The sequence below is a fragment of the Pipistrellus kuhlii genome, unplaced genomic scaffold (assembly GCF_014108245.1).
Source record: "Pipistrellus kuhlii isolate mPipKuh1 unplaced genomic scaffold, mPipKuh1.p scaffold_m20_p_9, whole genome shotgun sequence".
Taxonomy (NCBI): domain Eukaryota; kingdom Metazoa; phylum Chordata; class Mammalia; order Chiroptera; family Vespertilionidae; genus Pipistrellus; species Pipistrellus kuhlii.
Window position 1 is genome coordinate 36,682,759 of NW_023425595.1, and position 26,061 is coordinate 36,708,819.

The 26,061-nt window shown below is 41.4% G+C and overlaps 1 protein-coding gene and 1 long non-coding RNA gene across 3 annotated transcripts in view; both read right to left on the minus strand.

Annotated features, from left to right (window-relative positions):
* The window catches only part of GAB2 (GRB2 associated binding protein 2), a 140,712-nt gene that overhangs the window by 69,143 nt on the left and 45,508 nt on the right, over positions 1-26,061 (minus strand). The window lies entirely within an intron of this gene.
* Positions 588-10,456, minus strand: LOC118713603. The gene is made up of 4 exons (XR_004986327.2): positions 10,289-10,456; positions 10,081-10,203; positions 5,639-5,845; positions 588-1,070 (listed from the first exon to the last, which is right to left on the minus strand). It is a non-coding gene; the product is annotated as an uncharacterized LOC118713603 (long non-coding RNA).

Sequence of the window (26,061 nt, forward strand, 5' to 3'; positions counted from 1 at the left end):
AAGCATGTGGAGTGACAAATCAAAGCATGGCTTGAACATCAGGGACATTAAAATGCAACACTAGGACACCAAAACGTATCTGTTAGACGGCGTTATTTGTTTGATTTTAGGAAGGAATCTTTCTGTAGGTGCTTAGGGGCAGATGCCGGCCCACGCTGTTCCCTTCACACCCTAGGCCCCAAGCAGAAATTTGTAGAACATGGGAGTATGTTTTCAGAGCCTTCTCCTTTCCCTTTTCTTATACTTCCAGAAGCCCAATTTTGCCAACATTTAATGAGGCCCAATATCAGCGTTCCTCCTCCTCTGGCTCAGAACAATGGATCAGGAGCCCTCACACAGCAGAGACCTATCCTACAAATTACAGGAGGAGGCAGTGCTGGGCAGCCTGGGACCCAGGGGCCTTCTGAGGGGCTCATCCCCCTGCCGCCCCATCAGTACCTCCTCCTAGTCCAGTTTATAGTCCTCACACTCAGAAATGTTGGACCCTGATTACAAAGGAAAATTTATCACCAATCATCTTTCACACACACAGACACAGGTCATAAGTCATTCCTCAAGGTTTAGAATGAACAATTTGAGGCCAAAGATCTTTCCATGTAATATTTTTATACGCAATGGGAGCCGGATGTGAAGGTACACTGGGACAACAAAAATATAGATGGTCCTATGTGATTAGACTCTAGGCAGTCTGGGATGGGAGAACAGCAAGTTTTGTGAATGTTTTTTAAGACTTCTTTTGTTGTAAAATCCCATTGATGTGTTTGTGATTGCTGCTCACACTTTCACTGATTTCTTGGCAGCATTTGAGGCAGGCGGACACTCCTTCTTTTTCTAAATGCTGCTCCCAAATACCTTTGGATTTTCTGACACCCTAACTTCCTGCAACTCTGTGCTCCTTGTCAGTCTTCATGAGGATCCTTTTAAAAGCTACAATTCTCAGGATTTCATCCTTAGCTTCCTTTCAGTGCATGGAGCACTCCTAGACTGACATCTCCGGACTGTTCTTTAGGAACCGCTGGGCAGCCATGAGTAGCACTGATACCTTCATCTCCGTTTGGCTCTTCTTCCTACTCTTCAGATCAGAAGGAAGGGGGATGGGAGGTAATTAACTGGCCTCCAGATCTCCCAAGCCATGGTGGACTGCTTTATAATGTAAATAGTTAAGAATTAAGATTTTGTGTTTTGTTTTGTCTATGAATGTTTACACATAAAGTCTATTTTAGAACTAGGAAATACAGGTACCATATTTGCTGTATCTAAACAACAGCCATCATCAAACAGTGAAAACTAGAATTAAAAGTGTAGGAAAATTAAGTGGCCAAAGGGCATGAGAAACATGATGTTAGGAAATTCTTGGGTCTTGTGCAGTTAGAAACAAAAAAACAAACAAACTGGGTTAGTCATTTTAAAAGGGATATAAATTATACTAAAATATGTTCGCAAAATTACTCTCATCTCTATTTCTAAAGTCGCAGAGACATGGTAAAGAGAAGAGACCTACTGGATTCAACCGCTCAGAAATCTGGCTGTTTTCTCTGACATGTACATTCTGCAATGGACTTCTGAGGACTCTAGCAGAGAATGATGTTGAAAGAACCTTGGACTGAGAAATAGGATTCTCCAACTTGCTTTGCTACTAAAGACTCCTTGGTAAATGGTCATCTACTACGTAATATATTCAAGTTCCAAAATCCCTACAATATTCCTAGCATTTGGTCTCAGCAAAATATCAGATACTTGTTTATACCTCATTGTAAATATCAATGGGGTTGATGTCCTTACTCAATACTATTGGCCTCTTAAGTCAATCTTCCAAAAAGATATGAGAATGGCGGAGTGTCCAAAAGGCACCAAAGATGCTACAATGCAAGGGTTTCCTTTTCACTGAAGTATTAATAGATGTCAGTGAGGGGGCAGGAATTTTTGCTCTACTAGAAATGACGGCAAAATTCCTCGTAGCTAAGTCCGAGTTAAGCTTGTTTAAAAAGAGGCTGGGGAGTAATAAAAAAGGAATGATATACTTCACTCCTTGACATCCTGCTCTCTTAGGAGGAAAAGAGCCATAAGGGGAAAGTTGGGGGGGGGGGGGGGAAGCTTTAAGCAAAAGAAAACAAAATTCTTTCCTTATAAAAAAAGCATCATTATAATCACTCCCCATCCCTAAACTACCTCAAATTCAGCTAATGATGAGAAACAGAAAATGTTCTGTCAATAAATGAGTAACACTGAGTTCTCTACATTCCAGAGGGCATTTCTATGGAGACCCTGAGATTAAGGAGCTCCAAACTTAGCTAAGAATCCATGAGTATTTTTAAAACATAAAGTAGCAAGTAAATATTGTAAGTCATAAGTGATATTAGTTTAGAGCAGTGAGCTTTGGTTCTGGGTGGTCTAGGAAGATTTTGTAAGCAATAGACCTGAGTTGGGCCAGGTCAATGAGAAGGCTTAAGCTATGCTCTCCTTCCTGGTTGGCCTTTCTTTGTTGGATCAATCATCAGAGAACTTCTAAACATGCAACAACAACCATCAACAACAATCTCCTTTTGTATGTAAGTAAAAGTACCTCATACAGTATAAAATGTTAGCTATCATATCACTTGAATTTTCAGGAAAGCTCAAAGTGCTTTGTCACCCTCATCATCATTAACTGAACGTTGTGCCAATCTGCCTCATTGTAGAGCACATGTGTCAAACACAAGGCCCGCGGGCCAAATCCGTCCCGCCAGGCCTTGCAATGTGGCCCGCACCGCGCTGTCATCACTGCACTCCGCTGCGTTTCCATCACAATGACAGTTTATGACTGTTCAGTAAACCATTCGGCCCGCAATTTAGGCTGGATTTTAGATTTTGGCCCCTTCTCTGATTGAGTTCGACACCCCTATTGTAGAGTCTAGAAAACGATAGCATTTACTTTCCTAGCCTTCCTTCAAACTAGAAGTACCCAACTGTGTGTCACAGTTCTGGACAATAAGACATAACCAGAAATCTGCTGGGGATTCTTGGGAAAGCATCTGATTTTCTTTTACTGTGAGGTTGAAAGCTAATATGTGATGGATGCCTGAATGGGAAGACATAAAGATTAAGCATCCTTGATTGTAACACTGAGTCTCTAAACCAAAGGCAGCAAGTGCTTATCGTAGACTTCTTGTAATGTAATGTATTTAAACCAGTGTCAGTTAGCTTAATAAATGAAAATATTCCTGATATAGATACTTAGCATGTGCTTAGCCAGAGTTATATAGCAGGTAGATAACAGAAACAATTCAAGCCACGTCCAATGCCTTCTTAATCACTCAGTGCTACGAAAACTTGTCTCTCCATCAGCCCTGTGGTTGTTCTGGCTGCAGGGACTAGACATCCGATGATGACCACAGCCATTTTCATCATAAAACTTTATAGTTTGAGTACATCTTAATAATATGTCCCATAAAACAATGACACCAATTTCACAGGCTCTCAGTCTAGGGGCAAAGAGATTCAACATATCGATATATCAGTTATCTTTTCCTGATTCACTTCTTGACAAGTCTATGACCCTTTTCTTTCATTTTAAATTTCTTTCACATTTGAAATCCAGAGGAAAAAAATAACATTTGACTACAGAAACACCCCCACCCGTTTTTGTGTACACCCACATTTGAACTTTCAAGATGTTGCTTTGAATGAGTTATGCTCTTGTTTTCTATACAACAGACAAGTATAATTTCAATGAACTAAGCACTGATAACACTTAAAAATAAGCGGTACACTGTTTCTGGAGGGTCACTTATCCCCTTAAAATAGAGCAAATTGGAAGATCATTCAGAAATATTTCAAAGCCTAAAACAACACTGAGCTAATGGTGACAGTGACCGGCTGTTGGCAGCTGCTGGGGTTTGCATAGCTTTTCTCTCCAGTGAAATATACTCCTTCTCTGTGGTTATGACTGGCCATTACATAGGAGGATTAATGGGGCTCCTTTTGGCTGTCAGGGAAAGCTTAAGATATATTCTTTATGTGGATCCCTAAGAGCACACATCCTCTCTGCAGAGCTGGTAGGTCACCTCCCTCAACCAATTAGCTAATTGTCTGAAATCATTCCTCGTAGATCAAGAAACACTGTCTTGTGAATGAACTCCGTTCATGCAGAAAGCAAGAGCCTTTTGTTTCTTTTTGAAGACCCTATTCAACTTTAATGCCCCTTCCATTTAAAAATTCTAAATTCTACAAATATGAACAATCAGCTCCCATGAATGAATCTTTCCGGTTTCACAGTGAATCAGTGCTTTTTTTTTTTTTTTTAAAGTGAGAATTGTTTTTAAATGTAACTTCCTGACTGCTCCAGGTGTGAAATGGTAAATAAAAGAACAGGAGTTGTGTTAGCTATCTTGGGTTGTTTCCTTTAAAGCTTGCCAGACTGATGTCATTCTGGATACGTTCTATTCTGCTGACCAAGCTAGGTCTTCCTAGAAAAATCTATAGACTGAATGCCCAATTCTGATTAAAAAAAAAAAAAATAGCATGGAATTTTAAAAGTATAGAACTATCTAGAAGATTGGCTACCTGGTTCTCACTGAATACAGAGGAGCGAGTGGCCCCTTTTTATATTAATACTAGGAACTAGAGTCAACCTTCAGATTTGGCCTACTGGAATGAGGTAGGCTAAGAATCAATCATCTTGCATTGAATAGCAAAACACCCTTACTTAGGCCATTTGCATACTGTCTCTCACTGACCTTGATGTTCCTGCTTCCTAATATAGTGCTATTTTGTTCAGATTTCTATACTTTCCTGTGCCATTCCCCCTGCTACTTAGGTAGGGTGACCAGACGTCCCATTTTTGGTGGGACAGTCCTGATTTTTAACAATTTGTCCCGAGTCCTGCGGCATTTTAAAACAATCCCGATTTTTGGAAAGAATTTTCGTTCACCAACATTATCCCCTTTCCTATGACTCTATTCACAAGCTCTAAAATAAGGCCTAGAACATAGCAGTTGCTTAATAAAAGTTCATCGAAGAAGTGACATATAACAGGCATTCAGTAAGTGTTTGAGTAAATAAAACAGATGAACAAGATGCTGGTGTTGGAAGAAGTGTATGAGAGATGTTAAGCCACAGAATCAAGGTTAGGGACTGCGGTACAATGTAAAGTGAGGTGTTACATATATAAGCCACAGTGGCCAGAGTGACTGAGAGTACCCTGAACGCCAAGCATAGGAATTTGGCTCCATTTAAAAAAAAAAATGTTTTATTGATTTTTTTACAGAGAGGGAAGGAGAGAGAGAGAGCTAGAAATGTCAATGAGAGAGAAACATCGACCAGCTGCCTCTTGCACACCCCCGACCGGGGATGTGCCCGCAACCAACGTACATGCCCCTGACCGGAATCGAACCTGGGACCCTTCAGTCCGCAGACCGACGCTCTACCACTGAGCCAAACCGGTTTCGGCTTGGCTCCATTTTATAGGCAACAAAAAAGAGAATCCTGAATGTTGCTGAGGATGAAAAAAATCTTGGGCGTTGTAATTGGGAGGGAGGGAGGTGGGTGACCAGAATGGTTCTAGATTGTCAGAGAACAGAGAGCAGTGAACTCCCAGAAGGAAAGGCCAGAAAGATGGATCAAAAGCAGAATCCTTATCTTGTTTCACAAAATTCCTCACCTTTTCATGATGACACCAGAGGTCTAAGCCCCTCCCTTTCCTCTCTCTATTGGCAGCCTATCCTTTGTCTAAGTTATTCTTCTCTTTGGGAATCTCCTTTCTCTGGCCACATCTCAATATTTCTGATGCAAGTTATCATTTGGTGGGATAAGGGTAATGTGTCACAGGCTCAGAACTGTTTAAAAAATGTCTCAGAATTTCCGACCTCTGTGGGAGAGAAGGGCCAGTGTAAATATATTATGTTCTTGTCCCTATGGACAAGCTTCGCCTACTCAGTTCTGGCTAGAGCCCAAACTGAGTGAAATGATTTCTCCCCGCCTTCCCTTTTGAAGCACAGAAGAAATAAATACAGAAAGTACCTTATTCGGTGGCACAAGAAACAAAAATGTTTGTTTTCTTTACTTTTTGCCGATACCTTAGTGAAAATTATCAACTTTCTATCTAGAACTCTCTCCTGTGCCTTTGCTCAAGGTCATCCTCACACCTCATACACCCTCCAACCTGCTTCCCTACTATGTTGAAGTTATATTCCTCCTTCAAGGCCTACCTTAAATGCCACCTTTTAAGTGGAATGCAAAATCTTTTCCATGTAAACTCCTTTAATGTCGAGCTTCTACTTCATTACAAGTCACAAAGAGACAGTTTCTTATGAGTGTGCGTCTTATTTCCCACTCTAGTCTCTTCATTAGAAATCTGTTTTGAGGCCAGGGTCTATATCATTTGGACACGCCTCATAGTTCCTTCTGTAGCACATGTATTCAGTGTAAGTAGGAGGCTCTCAAACACTTGCCAAAGTGAATTAATGGAAATATTGCCTTCAGCATGCTATTATGCACATTACTTTAGGACATGATTATCACTACTTTACAACTAAGAATGAAGGTGCATACAAGTTAAGTGATTCAGAAAAGAGGACATGCTTCCCACAGAAGCGGAGATAAAAGACCCACACAAGAGGATTCAGACTGAATCTGGCTCCTTTCGGGTAACTGCTCCCATCTTTTATCAAACCACCCACAGAGAACATAAATTGGCATCTTTTTTTTTGAAATACATTTGTCAATATGTATATCAAGAGCCATAAAAGAAAGTCATATAATCTGAACCAGAAATCCATCTTAAGAAAACATCTAGAGATATAGACATCTCTATACATCTTTATTATACATAAAGATGACCATTGTACTATTATTCAAAATAGTGATAACAATCAGTCAATTCTTCTGTTTCCCAATTGACAGAATAAAAATGCCATTATTTCTCCTCTCTCCTAAATCCCAAAGATGTGACAAAGTAGGACAGAGTGCTTAGGGTGGGGAGAGGGGGGAAAAGGGAAAAAAGGAACAGATAGAAATTTAAACACTTTTCAAAAGATAGAAAGTAGATGAGATTATACTGGTCAATGTACTATATTGTAGTTATACTACAACATAGATTCATCTTCAGACAAGCCAAATGAAGGGAGACAGGTGAAAGAGCCTGGGACCGGCTGCAGGCAGGAGCTAAAGCTGCTCCTTGAGAAGGCTGGTGAAGGGCCATGTTGGGGACGAGAAAAGACTGTCCAATAGAAATGTGAGTCACATATATAATTTAAAATTCTCTCTTTAAATTTAAAAAGTAAAAGGAAACAGGTGAAATTAATTTTAATAATATATCCAAAATATCATTTCAACATAAAACCAATATAAAAATACTGTCTTTCTCTTTGAAAATCTGGTGTGTATTTCACATTTACTGCACCTCGAAATTCAGATGAGACAGATTTCATGCGCTTGACAGCTCACATGTGGCTAGTGGCTACTGTGATTGACAGCACAGAATTAGAGGATAAGTAGAGCAAGGTCAGGAAGAGGAGCAGAAATCAAGGTGATTAATTGAAAGACTGTCTAAAGAAACAGCTGGGCTAAACACACCTTTGAGAGACGCAAGGACTTGGTTTCACTTCTATGTGTTCTTTTTTTTTTTAAAAGGTTACCACATATTCTTTAAGGCAAAATTAAAAAAGCATTTTAAGAAAGAGGACAACATGGGGTACAAGAAAGGAAGTTTAACTCAGGATTTCAATGAAAGGGTAGCAGGACTATAAATGAGAACAGGAACTCTTTGGACTTAAGAATGTGTCATGATGAAAGTCATTTCCCTACAATGAACATTATGACTAAGAAGCTAAATGAAGTCAGTCATAAGGTAAAAGCAGATGCAATTACAAACTCCAAGGGAAACAAAAAGCAAAGACAAGGTATAATAAATATGAAGCAATGAAAATGTGGCAAATGATAGAATATAGAAACAATTTCCTATTTGATCCTGATGTTTAAAATATTCTCCTTTAAATGTCACAGGCTTAGTATCATAGATCTTTATTTTCTTCACCAACCATGCTATGCATATTTACACAATAAAGAACAATGATTATTTATCCTTAGAATCAATCCATAGGTAAAACTTAAGACTTACTTATTTTACAGATCTGAATGTAAATGTTCTTCAGCCATACAACACATACCTTAAGATAGACGAGACTATATTATCTTATTTGTTGGCGAGTCAAAATATCCTGTATGCAGTTGGAGAGGGGAAAACAGAATTTTAGGCCTAAGTGGTAACCTGCATAAAACCAGCCTGACACAGGGGTTTTAATGATTCATGGAAGCCCGTTTCCTTACCTAGCAAAATGAAGGCTCCAATGTTCTGGTGGTATAAAGTGTTTCAATGAGTGAGTCATATTTGCAGACATTAAATTAACCTCAAAGTGTATAATAAGCATTTCTAAATGTGTAATGTTAAGCAAAATAAACTGCATCCAAAACTGTAGGGACAGTATGAAGCCTGGGAAACCGAAATAAAATTTGAACTATATTTATGTACGAGCAGAGGTTCAGGTTAGAGTGAGGAATCACTAGACTGCCAGAGGACGTCTGGGAACCTGGCTGAGGAGAGAAAAGTGGAGCAAGGAATAGTCAAGTGTAAGTGCTAGGCACCAGTCCCACCTCTCATCTGTCTCTCTCTAATCAATCCCCTTTCTCCAACACACAGTTTGTACTCATTAAATATTCACAGATTTAGATTCTCAAGGCTCCTTGAATGAGTTAGGGTGGCCAGGGAACCATCAAACCGGGCAGAGTAGTCAAGGGAGGCGTCTTGGAAGAGCTAAGCCCTGAACTGTATCTCAAAGGGTAATCAGGTTTGAACACGGCTGACTGGGGAGACCACAGAATCCTTAGTGGCCAAAGGGGAGCAGAGGGCAGCCTCCTCCCCAACTGAAATGCAACGGAGGCTCTTGTGCAAAGAGGACACTGAGGCCAGCTGTGAGGCATGGCAACCAGAAGGTACTCAGAGACACTGATGTGGCCTCATCCCATCCAGACAGAGATGGCCGTTTTTCAGGGCTGTACTTCAGAAGATGGAGGTACAGCCCTCTTAAATGTGAAAACTGGGTTTCCCTCTCCTTCCCATCAACCTATACTTGGCCTTCTCCATATTAGACAGATAGGTTGTCTTTTTTTCCTTCAACCTTTTCCCAACTCACACTTCTGCCTATAAGATACGCTTCTCACTAACAAACTCACATCACAGTAGAGTTTGCTTCCAGAGACCCAAGATAATCTACTTGGCAGCAGCAAGGAAAACAACAGGCAGAATGACTCCGATGTTCACCCTCCATGGCAGGACTCTGAGTTGGACTGCCCAGCTCAGCCAAAGAGAACGCAGCATTTCTCTTTTTCAAGGGTACCTTAAATAGGGCTCTGAACTGAAAAACAACACCTTTAATAAAATTCAAACTCCCCCTCTTCAGACTTTTTTATGAGTATCCCATGTCCTAGCTCCTCAGAAAGAGAATAAAAGATAACAGGAAGAGATAACAAAAGCACACATATATGCCAGGCCCTGAATGGTATAGACATTCTATGACAAACCCTTAGGTACATGTCATTCCCATTTTACAAAAAGGAAAAGGAAGTTGAACCTCATGGAGAGTGAATGATTTGCTGGTTATGTAAATATTGGATTTGGGATTTAAACCTACAAATTTCTAATTCCAAAGCCTTATGCTTCCCCCCCTACACCACACTGCCTCTCAAAAAGAAAGGAAGAAAGGGAGTGAATTTACCAAAGCTACACTGTTGAAAAGCAAGAACAGAGAGGTATAGCTGCTATCTTCACATTCCCTCCCGCCTTTTTTTTTTTTTTTTTTTTTTAAAGAAATAAAATAGTCCTGGCTCTTCGAAGACAGCAAAAGGGAATGGCCTTAAATAGATCTTTCTTTTAAAGTAAGGGAGGCACACTGAGGAGCAGAGGGCAGAGGACTTCTCTCCCCTTGTTCTGTCATGGTTCAAAGGGCGTTTTAGGGAAAAGACTATTTAACTAGTGTGACCACAGTCGAAGAGAACCCCAGAAGGGGTAGTGAGGAAGAGAGAGGGAGAGAAGGGAGGCTGACTCACTATTTGTGTTCCAAAAATAAAAACTCAAACCAAACACAGTGGAACTCAGCCATTCAGCCGGGTGCTCTAAGGATTAACTGTCTATATGGAAAGGCACTTAACTTCGTATTCCTGATGGACCAGCTGTAAAATGGGAAAGAATTCAGAATTAGGCTCCTCGTCAAGAGAGCACCGAAAGAGTTGTATTTATAGCTTCTGAGATACAGACCTAAGCAAGCGGGCCGATGTGCAAATCCTGCTCTGGTTCTCAACACCCCTGTGGTGCATACCCTAAGGCAGGTTGGGTTTGATACATGAATGCTCTCAGAATGGCAGGAGCATCTCATGTTTTTATAATATATCCTCTTCACAGGTTACAGCTGGACACTGTTTATATGGAGTCTGTTTTGAAGAAGTTACATTAGAAGAAATTTAAGTTTAAATAATTTGGCTCTCAAAAGAAATTTCAGCCGAAACCGGTTTGGCTCAATGGATAGAGCGTCGGCTTGGAGACTGAAGGGACCCGGGTTCGATTCCCATCAAGGGCATGTACCTTGGTTGCAGGCATATCCCCGGTAGGGGGTGTGCAAGCGGCAGCTGATCGATGACTCTCTCTCATCGATGTTTCTGGCTTTCTATCTCTCTCCCTTCCTCTCTGTACAAAATCAATAAACTATATTTAAAAAAAACAAAACAAAAAACACACAATAAAATACAAATAAAAATCAGTGTGTTGAGTGAAAAAAATATAGAAATATACATACTGTAGGATACTATTCATATGAAATGCAAATTAATTTATAGTGACCACAGATGAGTAGTTGCCTGGGGCTAAGGGCAGAGGAGAAGGGACAGACTGAAAAGGTATCAGAGGGATCTTTGGGGCTGATGGAAATGTTCTGTAGGTTCCAAACTCACTGAATTGGAAAAGATGCAGTTTATAGTGTGTAAAATTTTTTCCTTGTCAATTTTAAGGAAAATGAATTCACTCTGTTATTCCTACTTCAACTAGAATCAAAGTAGAATAGAAAGCTACTATTCCTCGTCTCAGGGGAAAGAGAAAGCTGTATTGAAGTTGCTCAGGAAAAGGGAGGCATTGCAAAAACCTTTTAATTTACTGAGTATCTGTCAGGTGTTTGGCACTGTGCCTGGTCCTTTATACACGTTATCTTATTGAATTCTAACGAACTTGATGAGGTAGGCGCTATTATCTCTATCACAGATGAGAAAACAGCCTTGGAAGGTTTGAGGAACTCACCCAAAACCACCCAGATGGGAAATGGTTGACTTGGATTCTATGATGGATCTGGAATCAAATCAGGTGAGCTTGACTTCACAGACAATGCTATGACTTCCTACAGGGCCGGGGACATCCTCAGAAAGGCAAAGCCCAAAGAGCCTGCGGACAGGAAGTGTTCCTAGAGGTCGCCTCTCTCAGGACTCGGAAGCCCTCTCACGTTGAAGAGTTTTAGCCTTTCCCCAGGGAGCCTGGAGGGTGGGAGGTGGGTGGGCCTCTGCCTGGGAGGTGGGAGAACCCTCTTCCTCAGCTCCAGCATCTGCTGGTATTTTGTTAACTTTTGGCTCCTCTACACGCACCCACCCACTGCTTTCCCAGAGAAAAAAAACGCCAAAATATCTTGGCTGCACAGGCGAATGGGTCACAGATGACAGAGGTAAAAAAAGAAAAGAAAAGAAAACAAAACAAAACCAAGAAGCTCTGTAATAAGCTTCTTTTTAAAAGCAAAAACAAATCGCACATTTCCCTGTTCTGGGTTTCCCTTGTTCTCTTTTGAGCTGTCCGTCTTGTGAAACAGTCTGCTGTCTACATTTCCATTCACCGCAGTGGAAAAATAAGGCGAGTGGGTCACTCTGAAAGTCTGCACAAATTTATGGTCTGTCTGTTGCAGACCAGCTGTAGCCCATCTCCCCCAGAGCCAGGCCACCAGATCAAGGAGAAGGTGGCTGGGCTGCAGAACGCGGGCCGCAGGGAGGAACCCGGGAGCCTCGGGTCTGGAGGGGGAGCCAGGATCAGGCCTGCTCTGTGGACAGAGCGAAGCCACCTGGTATAATGGTCTGTGCGACCTTGGCAAGTCAACTCTCCCTCTCCCAGCCTCAGAAGACTGGACTATGTTTTTCAACTTTAAAAAAAAAAAATTCTTTGTTTTTCAACGTTTAACAAAGGCCTTCCATTTATAACCAAAAATTACTCTCCCCCTCCCCCCCCAAGCCCTCAAGGGGCTCGTGCATGCCCTCTGAGAACGGCTCTGCTCATTCCCCAGAAGCCAAGCTTTATTTTTAAAAAAAATATATTTTATTGATTTTGTACACAGAGAAAGGGAGAGAGATAGAGAGTTAGAAACATCGATGAGAGAGAGTCATCGATCAGTTGCCTCTTGCACACCCCCTACTGGGGATATGCCCGCAACCAAGGTACATGCCCTTGACTGGAATCGAACCCGGGTCCCTTCAGTCCCCAAGCTGACGCTCTATCCATTGAGCTAAACCGGTCCCGGCAGAAGCCAAGCTTTATGTTCTGAAATCTGTCGGCTAACAACAGGCAGCTCCCCATGGCTTCAGTATCCATTCTAATACCAGACACACACTTTCAGAAAGCACACCCAGGCACCCCGGGATTCTGCCAGGGATTAGGCGCTCTGATGCACGCGGCAGTGATGGAGGTGTTCCTCATTTCCACTCCGGATTCAGCTGGAACCTCGGTTTCCACTCTGCTGCGTCCCTCTAAGACTCGCCACAGGGACATGTGCTTTTGTGATCATTTAACGAGAGCCTCCGCCCCAAAACTATGCTCTTTCTGCCAAGTTGTTTCTGGTAAGCATCTTTGGAAAACAGAAATTCCCTACACAAGAGTTTCTGGACAAGGGTGTGAGGGGAAGACACACAAAGCCCCCGGGGGAACGGAAACATGCATTCCCCCTGGTGTCCCCCTCTGTCCTGGGAGGATGGGGGAGGGAGGCTGCGGAAGAGGCCTTTGGAGGAAACAGACTTGCAGCAGGACTTTGGCTGCAAACAATCGGGTACTGTATCCAGCTGTTAACGGAGGCAACTGCGAGCTCAAAACCACAGAACAAGAGGGTCAGAGTCCTAGCTCCTAAACCGGAAAGGACTGTGCTTCTGTTTCCTATGTGGCAGCCTTCGGACCTGTGTTCTGGCTTCCAGCTCGGGAGCTCAATGCCAGTGTGAGAAGGCACCTTCTCGACATCGTTTAGCCAGGGCTCCCACCCGTTTCAATGAGAGGTGGAACCCTCCGTTTCTGCATATAAAATGTTGTCCATCACATACAAAAACACATCAAAGCAGAACTGCTCTGTGGGCAGGGGACACAGGCGGAGAGCTCCGCCCGCTCCGCCGCCACCGTTCCTTTCATGGGGCACCTCTGGATTCCCAGGTGAGAACACTGCGAGAACACTGTTAGGTCTACTGATGCGTGGTGCCTTGTGTGGGATTTATAGGTCTATTGATTTGTGGCTTTTACAGATAAAAACAGATGACTAGGCCCTTAATTCGATTGGGTGGGCGGGGGGGGGGGGGGGGGGGGGGGGTGTGCTCAGCTTTTTTTCTGACATCATCTCCTTCAATGATCTCATTACTCTCAGGGCTTCACTTAGACAGAAACGCACATTTTTAGACATGATCTCTCTACTTAGCGAAGCAGAGGCTCTGAAGCATACTGATGGGAGGAGATAAGCAGGGATTCCAGGCAGGGAGATAGGAAGTCTGGCAGCAGAATCTAAGTATTTGGGCTCAAAATTCAGGACCGGGGTTCTAATTCCAAGAGGACTAGTGAGAGAAAAGGAATAATGTGAATCCCTAAAGAAAGCACAGCACAGGGACTTGGCCAAAGGAACCAGGCAAGAGCCCTTTTTAAAATCTGGGGCCAAAGTCAGAAGAGACTAGCTTTCAGGGTAGTGAGATGCTGACTTCAGAAACACAATTCAAAGTCCTAAATCCCACCTTACCTCACCCTCATTACGGGCAGAACTACTTCACAGACCTGCCATAGGCATGAGAGGACAAAGCCAAGTACATCTTCATAGCTCAGCTTGTCCAGGCCCTCCTTGTCCAGCAAATTGAAAGCATGTGGTGATCTAAAAAGATGCTGGCCAGATGTTCCTAACATTTTTTAGGTTACTTAATTAGATAGACAAAGATCCTTACAACCTAGGGCCATTTCTCCCCTAACTCCTATTAGGGATCTAATATTTGGTTCAGAGAACTGACAGAGACCCCTTGGTTCCAGGAAAGGCTTACCCACTCTGACCCCTCTCCAGCCCCAGGGTTGAATCACAATTAGTCTAAAGCAATTAATTATGCAAATCCCATTCCCCTTGGTCAGGACTGGTTTAGGGGTGGGCAGTTGAGGATTCTGACCAGAAATCCAGAAGTGGTTTTCTGGGGAATTCAAGTGCCTGGTTTTCTCAGTGAGGCGCCTGAGCCACTGGAAGAACCCTGAAACGCCCTGCCTCTTCCAGTGCCCAATGAACATCACTGTCCTTGTGACTTAAGTCACTCGTAGTCAGATTTTCCTTCAATGGCAGCTAAGCGGTCTCCTGACTGGTCTGCTGACCCACTTGAGACTCGGATGAAAACTGCAGACCCTATATCCTGGGGCCTTTACTATATGGGTATGTACAGCATTTCACCTTCAATTTTAGGAGGGTCACAGGTTTTAGGTCAAGGATCCTTTCGCTGGACTGGTGGTTCGTTCTCAAGGTATGCTCCTGGACCGGCAGCAGCATTGCCAGGAACTTGCAATGAGCGTAATTTCTCCAGTGCGTCCCAAACCTACTGAGTCAGAAACTCCTACGATGGAGTTTCGTAGTTTACGTTTTGCCAAGTGCTCTGGGCGATCCGATGCATGCTAAGGTGTGAGGACCAGCACTCTGAGCCCAGCATCACTCCATCCCTGCAACAGCAGAAATGTTCCTATCTGCACTATCCAGTATGGTAGCCACTAGCCACACGTACCCTCTGAGCACTTGTAATGTGGCTGGTGCAACTGAGAAACTGAATTTTTAATTGTATTTAGTTTTATTAAGTTTAAAGAGCCACCCATGATAAGTGGCTACTGTACTGGACATTGAGGCTCTAGATTAGGGGTGTCGAACTCAATCAGAGAAGGGGCCAAAATCTAAAATCCAGCCTAAATCGCGGGCCGAATGGTTTACTGAACAGTCATAAACTGTCATTGTGATGGAAACGCAGCGGAGTGTAGTGATGACAGCGCGGTGCGGGCCACATTGCAAGGCCTGGCGGGACGGATTTGGCCCGCGGGCCTTGTGTTTGACACATGTGCTCTAGATAAACAAAAATTTTTATATTATCAAATGGCTCTTAGTTTCAAGTAAAAAAATAAACCTTTGGTTTCCAAACTTCAATATGCACCAGAACTACTAGAAAAAAAAGGAAAAAGAAAAAAAAAAAAAAAGGAAGAAAGGAAAGGAAGGAAGGAGAATGGCCAGAGGGTTTGGTGAAACAGACTGTAGCCCCTATCTTTAGGATTCCTGACTAAGTAGGTCTGGCTTGGGGCCTGAGAATTTGCACTTCTAATAGGTTCCTATGTGGCGCTGATGCTATTGATCCAGGGGGAGCACTCAGAATCACGGAAGAAAGCAAAACTTGCCTGTGTGCCTTCCTACAACCTGTGTCAAAGTCACTTTTCTACAATCCTGACCAATGCTTTCCTTTGTGTTCAGCAAATTAACAAACATGCCAAGTCTCCTGACCGCAGGAGCTGACATCTAACTCCACAGTACACCCTTGGATCCAGCAGGCGACATTGTCAAAAGAATAATGGCTATCCCCATAAAGAAGAACACCTTCGGAAGGGTCTACCCCGTTCCAGAGACCATGATTGCCTCCTCATAATCATCAGGTGGCAGGCTGTATGTTGTGGAAGAGGTTACTAAGTGATTTGCCCAAGGCACTAGGTCCTATTCCTATTTTTCTGTATTTAAAGTATATCTCATAAATTATTTAGGTTTAAGTATATTTGTAGAACACACACACACACACACACACACACACACACACACAAATGTTAAAAACTAAAATTTTCCAGAGTAAAAAAAGACTTTGGCCCTATAATGGTGGTATGAAAGGCAATAGAACTTTGCCTTCTCAAATAATACACATAGGAAGCCACCTATGCTAAAGACCTTGCATGGCCAGCAATACAGCTTTGAAGCATTAATGGGAAGGCAAAAATCAAGGACAAACACACAGGGGACTTTTCTGAAGGTCAAAAAAGCAACAATAAATACCATACCCAGAAAAGCTTTTAAATCTGACCTTTTCCTTGGCCGAAGCCATTCGCCTTCCAGCATCTTCAATCTAACAGACTGAAGTGGGCTGAAATGGCTCTTAGGAGAGAGCCGGGCCTGGTCTTTTCCTTAATGCTCCTCTCCACCACTACTCAGGCGGCTACAGCATTACTGGTAATTACATCATTACACCATAATGATGTACACCTGCGGTGCAAGTGAGGCAGCCCAGGCTCCCCAGTTGAGGAGAGGAGAAAAGGGCTCCCACTTCATTGTTCAGTTCCCATTAACCCTTTAGGTTCTGGCTTATTCTCAAAGGCAAACCACCCTTAGGACATTTCACTATCTTTTTTTTTTTTAATCATTTTTTAAAATATATTTTATTGATTTTGTACAGAGAGGAAGGGAGAGAGATGGAGAGTTAGAAACATCGATGAGAGAGTCATCGATCAGCTGCCTCTTGCACACCCCCTACTGGGGATGTGCCCGCAACCAACGTACATGCCCTTGACCGGAATCGAACCTGGGACGTTTCAGTCCCCAGGCCTACGCTCTATCCCTCTATCCGTTGAGCCAAATGGGTTTCGGCTTCACTATCTTAAAACACAGAACATGGAGGCGGAGCTTAGTTGAAGACCAGGAGCAAAGTTAATGCATTAGTACAATGGAAGTCCTCCACTACAATAAGAATTAGGAGACCTGGGAATAGCTCTGGTTTTGCTATGAACACCTTATATGACCTTGAAGAAATCATCTGCATCTTTTAGGTTTCAGTTTTCTCATCTATAAAAAAACAGCAAAGCTTGCAGGTGGCGGCTCCCAAAATGGCCCTGTAGAAAATTTGAGACTGGATGAAGGATCACAAGTTTCCCAATCTCTAACATATCTAAAAGATTCCATGAATAGGGGAGACAGGAATGGAGTAAAATATGGAAGGACAATTCTGTTTGGTCTTCCAAGGATTTTTGCCTAGACCCTGATCCATGTATCAGTGTCCAGGCATCAACATCCATAGCAATTTTTCAAAAGACCAAGCTCAGAAATCATTACTGGATCACAGAAAGTCACCCCAAAGAGAGAAGGAACACTGAAGTACAAGGTACACTGGGACAGAAGTGAGGCAACTTAAGTTCTGATTGTCAGACTCCTTCTGTGACCCTGAGCTAGTCACTTGACCTTGGTCAACTCATTTTTAAGACATGTGGTGGAGGGGAGAGGAGTTAGAATTAAATCCTTTCAACTCAAGCAGTCTACAATTTTGATATCTCCATACAAGTTTCAAATGCTGCTACTAAATACTGGGGCATGCGGGAGTGGGTGGAGGTTGGCACAAAAAAACATGCCAAGAGTGCCAAATCCTGCAAGGCAGAGATGAATTTTCTTAGAGTGTCTAAAGGTTTTCTCATAGGGCCTATGACAGAGGTAAAGAAACAAATGTCTAACAGACCTCAAGGAAAGAATTAAAACATATAAAACTGTATATTAATTATGGCATAACTCAGAATCTCCCCTTTCCAGTGTCCCAAAGGAAAAATGTAAACATGTGTTCTCTGCACTTGTCTTCTGGTCTTCATACAGGAGGAAGGTTATGTAAGACTTTGATTTCCTGCAATAGGGTGGTTTAGATACTCTGAATGACCATCCCAAAGAAAACAAAAATCAAAATACATTATTCCTAAAAATTAATTTTTACAATTAATGCTTAACTGTCAAGAAAGTAAGAAATATGCAAAGAATAAAAGTTAAATAAAACAAAAATCAGATGGAAACAAACCAAAGGTCCATCAACAATGAAAGGATAAACAAAATGTGATTTACACATACAATGAAATATTACTCAGCCTTAAAAAGGAAGTTCTGACACATGCTACAACATGGATGAACTTTGAAGATATTCTACTAAGTGATAAGCCAGGCATAAACAGTAATTCTCTATGATTCCACTTATATGAGGTACCTGGAGTTGTCAAAATCGTAGAGACCAAAAGTAGAATGTTGGTTGCCAGGGTCTGGAATAGGGGGCAATGGGAGTTATTAATAGGTACAGAGTCTCAGTTTTGGAAGATGAAAAAGTTCTGCAGGTGGATGGTGGTGATGGTTACACAACAATGTGAACAAACATTAGTGACCACTGCAATGCTGATTGGGGTTTGGGCAACAGAAGATAAAGCCTAGGGCCTATCCTAGATGACCAGTGTTATATGAAACACTTTTATGAACTTGGATTATCAATGGACTATACCCTCAGTGAAATGATGAATTATAAATAAATCTTCAATGGTTAAAGAGGCCACAAAGAAAATGTCCTGTCTTACCTGAAACTAATACAAAGTAATACTGAATATAAATTGTACTTGAAAAAAAAAAATGTCCTATCTTAATCAGTTGAAAAGAAGAAATGTCTAGCCTAAGAATCTATAATCAAAAGCTGGCTCTAATGCAGGTTTTTGACCAAATCTGTGCATCCTCAAGAGAAGATCTGACAGTTGTCTGGTTAGTAATGTTTTTAGGCTATTGGCACAAGCAACTCTTCATCTTTTCTGTGGAATAAAATTTTAACCCAGGACTCAAATAACTTCTACAGATAAAAGTTCTAGGGAGCATTTGATCTTAAAGCACAAACAAAACGAAACACACCCAGAAATAAGCCATACAAGTGACAAACAGAAAAAAACAGACAAAAAAATCAGATCTGCTAAGATGTCAGAAAGTAGAATTAGAGACAAACTATAAAATTCTCATTCTTTAAGATTTAAAAGCAAGGTTTGAAAAAATTAACAAGGAACAAGAGAGTATAATAAAAAGAACCAGGCCGGGACCGGTTTGGCTCAGTGGATAGAGCGTCGGACTGCAGACTGAAAGGTCCCAGGTTCGATTCCGGTCAAGGGCATGTACCTTGGTTGTGGGCACATCCCCAGTTGGGGGTGTGCAAGAGGCAGCTGATCAATGATTCTCTCTCATCGATGTTTCTAACTCTCTATCCCTCTCTCTTCCTCTCTGTGAAAAATCAATAAAATATATTAAAAAAATAAAAATAAAAATAAAAAAAGAACCAAGTGTATTTGAAAACAAACAAAACAGAACTTTCAGAAGTGAAAATTTTAATTGAAATTGAAAAGTCAAGAGTCAGGCTAAACAGCATATTAGATACAGTTAAAGACATAATCTGTGAACTAGAAGAGTGATCCAAAGAAATTCTATAGAATGTAGCCAAAAAATTCACATATGAAAAGAATTTAAGAAAAGTGGTTGACAAATTAAGAGAGTCTAACACATATCTAATCTTTTAACTGAAGTTTAAAAATGAGGTTAGCCCAGCCACTGTGGCTCAGTGGTTGAGCATCGACCTATGAACCAAGAGGTCAAAGTTGGATTCCTGATCAGGGCACATGTCCAGGTTGTGGGCTCAATCCCCAGTTTGGGATGTGCAGGAATCAGCCAATCAGTGATTCTCTCATTGATGATTCTCTCCCTCTTCCTCTCCCTTTCTCTCTAAAATCAATAAAAAATATTTCTTTAAAAAGAGTGGTTTCTCTTTATAAAAAGAGTAAGAGAGAGGGAGGGAGGGAGGGAGGGAGGGAGGGAGGGAGGGAGGGAGGGGGAGAGAGAGAGAGAGAGAGAGAGAGAGAGAGAGAGAGAGAGAGAGAGAGAGAGAGAGAGACAGAGAGAGACAGAGAGAGATTAGAGTCCTGGCTGGTTTGGCTCAGTTGGATGAGCATCATCCCAGGCATCAAAAAGTGACTAGTTCAATTCCTGGTCAGGACACATGCCCAGGTTTCAGGATGATCCCCTGGTAGAGTGTGTGTGGGAGGCAACCAATCAATGTTCCTCCCTCACATATATATTTCTCTCTTTCCTCCCCCTTTCTCTAAAATAAATTAAAACATTATATATATTAATATTTTATTGACTTTTTTTACAGAGAGGAAAGGAGAGGGATTGAGAGTTAGAAACATTGATGAGAGAGAAACATCGATCAGCTGCCTCCTGCACACCTCCCACTGGGGATGTGCCCGCAACCAAGGAACATGCCCTTGACTAGAATCGAACCTGGGACCTTTTAGTCTGCAGGCTGATTTTCTATCCAATGAGCCAAACTTGTTAGGGCTAAAAACATATTTTTAAAGAAGAATGAAATTGGAGAGGTTGGAGAAAGTCATTATTCAAACAATTAATGGCTGAGAATGTTTTCACTGCCTGTTTGCACACCGTACCTCAGCTCCTAGAAGCTCAACAAATTTCAAGTAAGGTAAGCAGAAATAACATGAAACATTTGAATAAAGCTTAAGAACACTAAAGATGGCCCTAGGCAGTTTAGCTCAGTGGGTAGAGATGAGTTGGCCTGTAGGCTGAAGGGTCCTAGGTTCAATTCCAGTCAAGGGCATGTACCTCAAATGCAGGTTCTATCCTTGGCCCCAGTTGGGGGCACGACATCAATGTTTTTTTCTCTCTCTCTTTCCTCCCACTCACTCTAAAAATCAATGGAAAAATATCCTCAGGTTAGGATTAACCAAAAAACAAACAAACAAAAAGCCCACTAAAGACAAAAAAAAAAATATTAAAAGAGAAGCAGAAAGATCACCTACAAAAAATAGCAATTAGACTATCATGCAATGTAGACTTTTCAACAGCAATAATAAAATCTAGAAGACCACAGAATAATATTTTCAATGTGCCAAAAAAACAAAACAACTGTCAAAACTATGAGAAGACAAGCCACAGACTGGAAGAAAATATTTCCAAAACATACATCTGATGAAGGACTGTTATCCAAAATATACAAAGAACTCTTCAAGCTCAACAATAAGAAAATAAACAACCTGATTAAAAAATGGGCCAAACCTTAACAGATACCTCACTAAAAAAATTATACAGATGGCAAATAAGCATATGAAATGATGACCCACATCATATGTTCTCAGGGAAATGAAAATTATAACAAGATACCATAACATACCCACGACAGTGGCCAAAATCCAGACACTGACAACACCAAATGTTAGTGAGGAGGTAATGCCAACAGGAATGCTCACTCATTGTTGGTGGTAATGTAAAATGGTACAGCTATTTTGAGAACAGTTTGGTGGTTCCTTACAAACTAAACACACTCTTTGTATAGGATCAGCAATTGCACCCCTTGGTATTTACCTAAAGGAGCTGAAAACGTAAAATCCCACAGAAACTTAAACACAGATATTTATAGGAGCTTATTTATTACTGGTATAATGGCTCAAACTTGAAAGTAACCAAGATATCCTTCAGTAGGAGAATAAACTGTGGTACATTCAGACAATGAAATATAAATCGGTATTAAAAAGATATGAGCTATTCTCAACATTAAAATAAACAATTTTAGCTTGAACCGGTTTGGCTCAGTGGATAGAGCGTCGGCCTGCAGACTGAAAGGTCCTGGGTTAGATTCCAGTCAAGGGCATGTACCTTGACTGCAGGCACATCCCCATTATGGGGTGTGCAAGAGGCAGCTGATCGATGATTCTCTCTCATCGATGTTTCTAACTCTCTATCTCTCGCGCTTTCTCTCTGTAAAAAAAATCAATTAAAAAACAACAACACAATTTTGTGATACAATAGATGTGTTAGCTAATGCTACTATGACAAGCACATAGCAAATTAGTATATAAATCAGTATGTACATACTTTAAACTTACACAGTATGATATATCAAATATAACTCAATTAAAAAATGCACTACCAAGCCACAAAAAGATATGGAGACATATTAAATGCATATAGGTAAATGAAAGAAGCCAATGTGAAAAGACTACATACTGTATAATTCCAACTATATGACATCTTGGAAAAGTCAAAACTGTGAAGATAGTAAAAAGATCAATGGTTGCAGAAACTGGTTTGGCTAAATGGATAGAGCATCAGCATGCAGACTGAAAGGTCCCAGGTTCGATTCTGGTCAAGGGCATGTACCTTGGTTGTGGGCACATCCCCGGTGGGGGGTGTGCGAGAGACAGCTGATTGATGACTGACTCTCTCTCATTGTTGTTTCTAACTCTCCCTCTCTCTTCCTCTCTCTAAAAAATCAATAAAATATATTTAAAAAACAAAAACAAAAACGTGGATTATGTAAACTCCTCAGTTAAAAGACAAAAACTGTCAGACCTAGCTCAGTAGTTGAGCATCAACCTATGAACAAAGAGTCGTGGGTGGGTTCCCGGTCATGGCACATACCTGGGTTGTGAACTCCATTCCTAGTAGGATGCGTGCAGGAGGCAGCCAATCAATGATTCTCTCTCATCATTGATGTTTCTATCCCTCCCTCTCCTCTCTGAAGTCAATAAAAAAAAATATATATTTTTTTAAAAAAGACTACTAAACAGAAACACAATCCAGCTGCAGACTGTTATTAAAAGATACATCTAAAATATAATAGCACAGGTAGTTTTAAAAAATGATACAAGGCACATATATGACCCAAAAGAAAGCTGCTGTAGTTATATCAATATCAAGCAAAGAGTTATTAAGGCAAAAAAGAGTCACTTTACAAAGACATGAGATTCAACGGTGCAGGGAGATCTATCATTCTGAAATATAGTCTCAAAGTATATAAAACAAGAACTGTGACCACTGCCGGTAGAAACTGACAACCCATTGTCATAATGGAGATTTTAAACCACCTCTGAGTAACTGATATAAAGGGTAAGACTCCTCCTCAAATTAACCTGCTTTGGAACTGCTAGATCACCAAATCAGAAAGAAGGCTCTTCACTTATGTCCTGAGAAAATAAGTCAGGAGGGAGAGCATGCTTCCTGCGGTCTGGGTTTGGTGACCAATATTCAAACACAGAAACGGGAATTTACACATTGACCACAGAGCAACGATAGAGCTAGACACAACACTAATGGCTTTGTCGGGAACTCTATGTGCTTGTGCTTCAATTTCTTAATCCACAAGCTCTTCAAGAAAAAATATTGCTCTTTTACACTTATCTGTACCTATTCCAGTACTTACTGTATATAACATATGCTCAGTGTTTTATTGAATCATCTATTATACACTCCTTTAAAAAAATACTTATTCATTACAACATGTATGAAACATCTGCCATGTACTAGGCACTATGTTAAGTACTGGGGATACACAGATGACCAAAGCAGTGACTGTTTTCCAGAAGAAGAGAAAGAAATATGTATTTTTTAAAAAGCTATAAACAGATATTTGAGCGAAAGGAAGGTATAAGAGCTCAGAGAAGGTACTTGGAGATCTGAGAGAAAGTTCTCAACCATCTAGCACACATGTGTCAAACACAAGGTCCGCGGGCCAAATCCGTCCCGCCAGGCCTTGCAATATGGCCCGCACCGCGCTGTCATCACTGCACTCCGCTGCGTTTCCATCACAATGACAGTTTATGACTGTTCAGTAAACCATTCGGCCCGCGATTTAGGCTGGATTTTAGATTTTGGCCCCTTCTCTGATTGAGTTCGACACCCCTAATCTAGCATGTATTTATAAGTACCCGCTGTATTCCAGAATCAGGGCCATTTAAGTTAGTCTTACCAAGCAGATACGAGGGTCAAGACAGGCAAGGCATATCCAGGTCAATGAGAAAGAAGAAGGATATGAAGTTCAGAAAAAAATGTGATTTGCTCAAAGACAAACAGCTTAGGTAAAGACTAGAATGGACATTCCTAGTGTCTCTTCCACATTGCTTGACATTCCTTCCCTCCAGAACCCCAATTTATTTCAGTATAGATCCCTGTCTCAATCAATAGCTTTTGACCACAATCCAGCAAGAAATTCTCTTAAAATTGCAGCACGGTACCCATAAATTTAAAAGTTTCATGAGATATCCTAACTGGATACAGTGCATGCTACTCTATTCTATTTCATTTTTAAAGACGCTTCTTGCAATTCACTACCATTGACTTCATCGCTCACTAATAGCTCTCAATTCCATTTGTAAAATGCTTATTGCTTGTAATGGTTTATAATGCGCTTCTCTCTGTGAAAATAAACAGAAATCTCATTTAAAATGGCGTTGGGAGGCTAGAAGAGAACTCTCATGCCTGGTCACTCAACATACTCTACTGACCCCAACAGAAAGAAAAGTATCTTGCGTCTGACAGGAAGTGATACTTCATCATCTCAGTTGGAGAAAGAAGAGATTCCTTCTATCCAGTAACATCTCAGCCTATGAGAGACTGCCATAACTCAACCAATGAAAAGCCCCTATACTCCAAACTTTCAGTTTCCTCCAATAGAATCTTTGTTTACACCAGCCACAAAAGAGTGGCCCTCTCCTTTGTTTCTCTGGATTTGCATGTGGTTCACTTGCCCTGAATTAACTCACTTGCCCTGAATTGTAATTCTTTGTTATTCTAGAATAAACCCATTTTGCTGGGGAAATATCTGGCTATTTGTTTAAAGTCAACATTATTTACTGCCTCATATGGGGACCAAGAGAATTCCACCTCCCCCCCCCCTCCCCCCAACCCAGAGGCTGGTGAGGAAATAGGTACAGTATCCTCAGAGCCCACTGAACTCGCTGCTTTTCGCCCACCCTGGAGTTTGCGAGTGAGTTTTTCTCCTGGATCTGAGCTTCCACTGCCTTTGCATTTTGAAGCTCTCAGGGCTCTATTCAGGATCTGGTCATAAGCTTTGTCCTTTTCTGGTTAAGGCCTTGTTTTGCTCTCGAGTACTTGATTGGCACTTCAGCCAGACCCTTTTCAAAACAGGCTCTTCCAGCGGAACTGTGCCGGCCTTAGGACTGACTCTGGAACTGAAACTATGCCCCTTCGGGCTCTCACCAATTTTATGCTTAGAAATCACCTTTCCTCCTAATGCCCATTTCTAATTACATGAAGTGATGTGACCAAAAGTAACTTAGAATACCAAAGGCCATTATGTGTAACTTTTGAACTCCCCAAACTTACTTGTCTTAAAACCAAACTGGATAACCACAGCTCTGAAACGGTCAAAAGTGAATGGAATGCCTATTTAGATGGGTATTTTAAGGCTTCCAAACATTACCAGGAGTCTAAAATTGCCTCTTTGAAGAATAAAAAGTTAAGATTAACTGAGGTAAGTAAACAAATATTTAATGACAAAAAGGCTCTTGGTGCCTCACGCTCTTTCCCCAGCCCCTTTGTCTCTTTCTCTGGCAACACTTTCCCCTTCTTCTGAACCTTTCCCCACTTCCTACTCTGAACCTATCAGACTTGTCCCTTTAAAACTAAGCCTTCTGAGGATCAAAAGGCTAAACTCATTTCTTATAGTTTCTGGACTATAACTGAACTGTAAACCATTTTCAACGATTTTCCCAAAGGAACTGAGGATCCCTACAGATTTGCTGAGGAACTGAATATAGTCATTCAAAATCACCAACCTGGTTTCTCTGACTTGTATCAGCTAGTTCATGTACTTGTTGGTGAAGACCAGGCTGACTGGATGAAAGCTGCTGACTGGGAAAATCCTAAAAGGTCCTTAAAATTATAAGTGGGAGACTTACTGCTGACCTGTTACATGATCAGCTTGTGCAGTCACTGAGCAATTTCAAGGGTCAATTCATAGTGCTTTCCCAAAGCCTATTGATTGGAACAAAATTCAGGCTTTCTCATAATGCATGATGAACCTGTTTATGACTATCATAATCAACTTCAGATTGTTTCAAAGGAAACTCTGGTCTTCCTTCCAATGTTCATTCCTCTGGGGAAGCTCTTAGCTTACAGTTATTAGAGGGCTGAACCA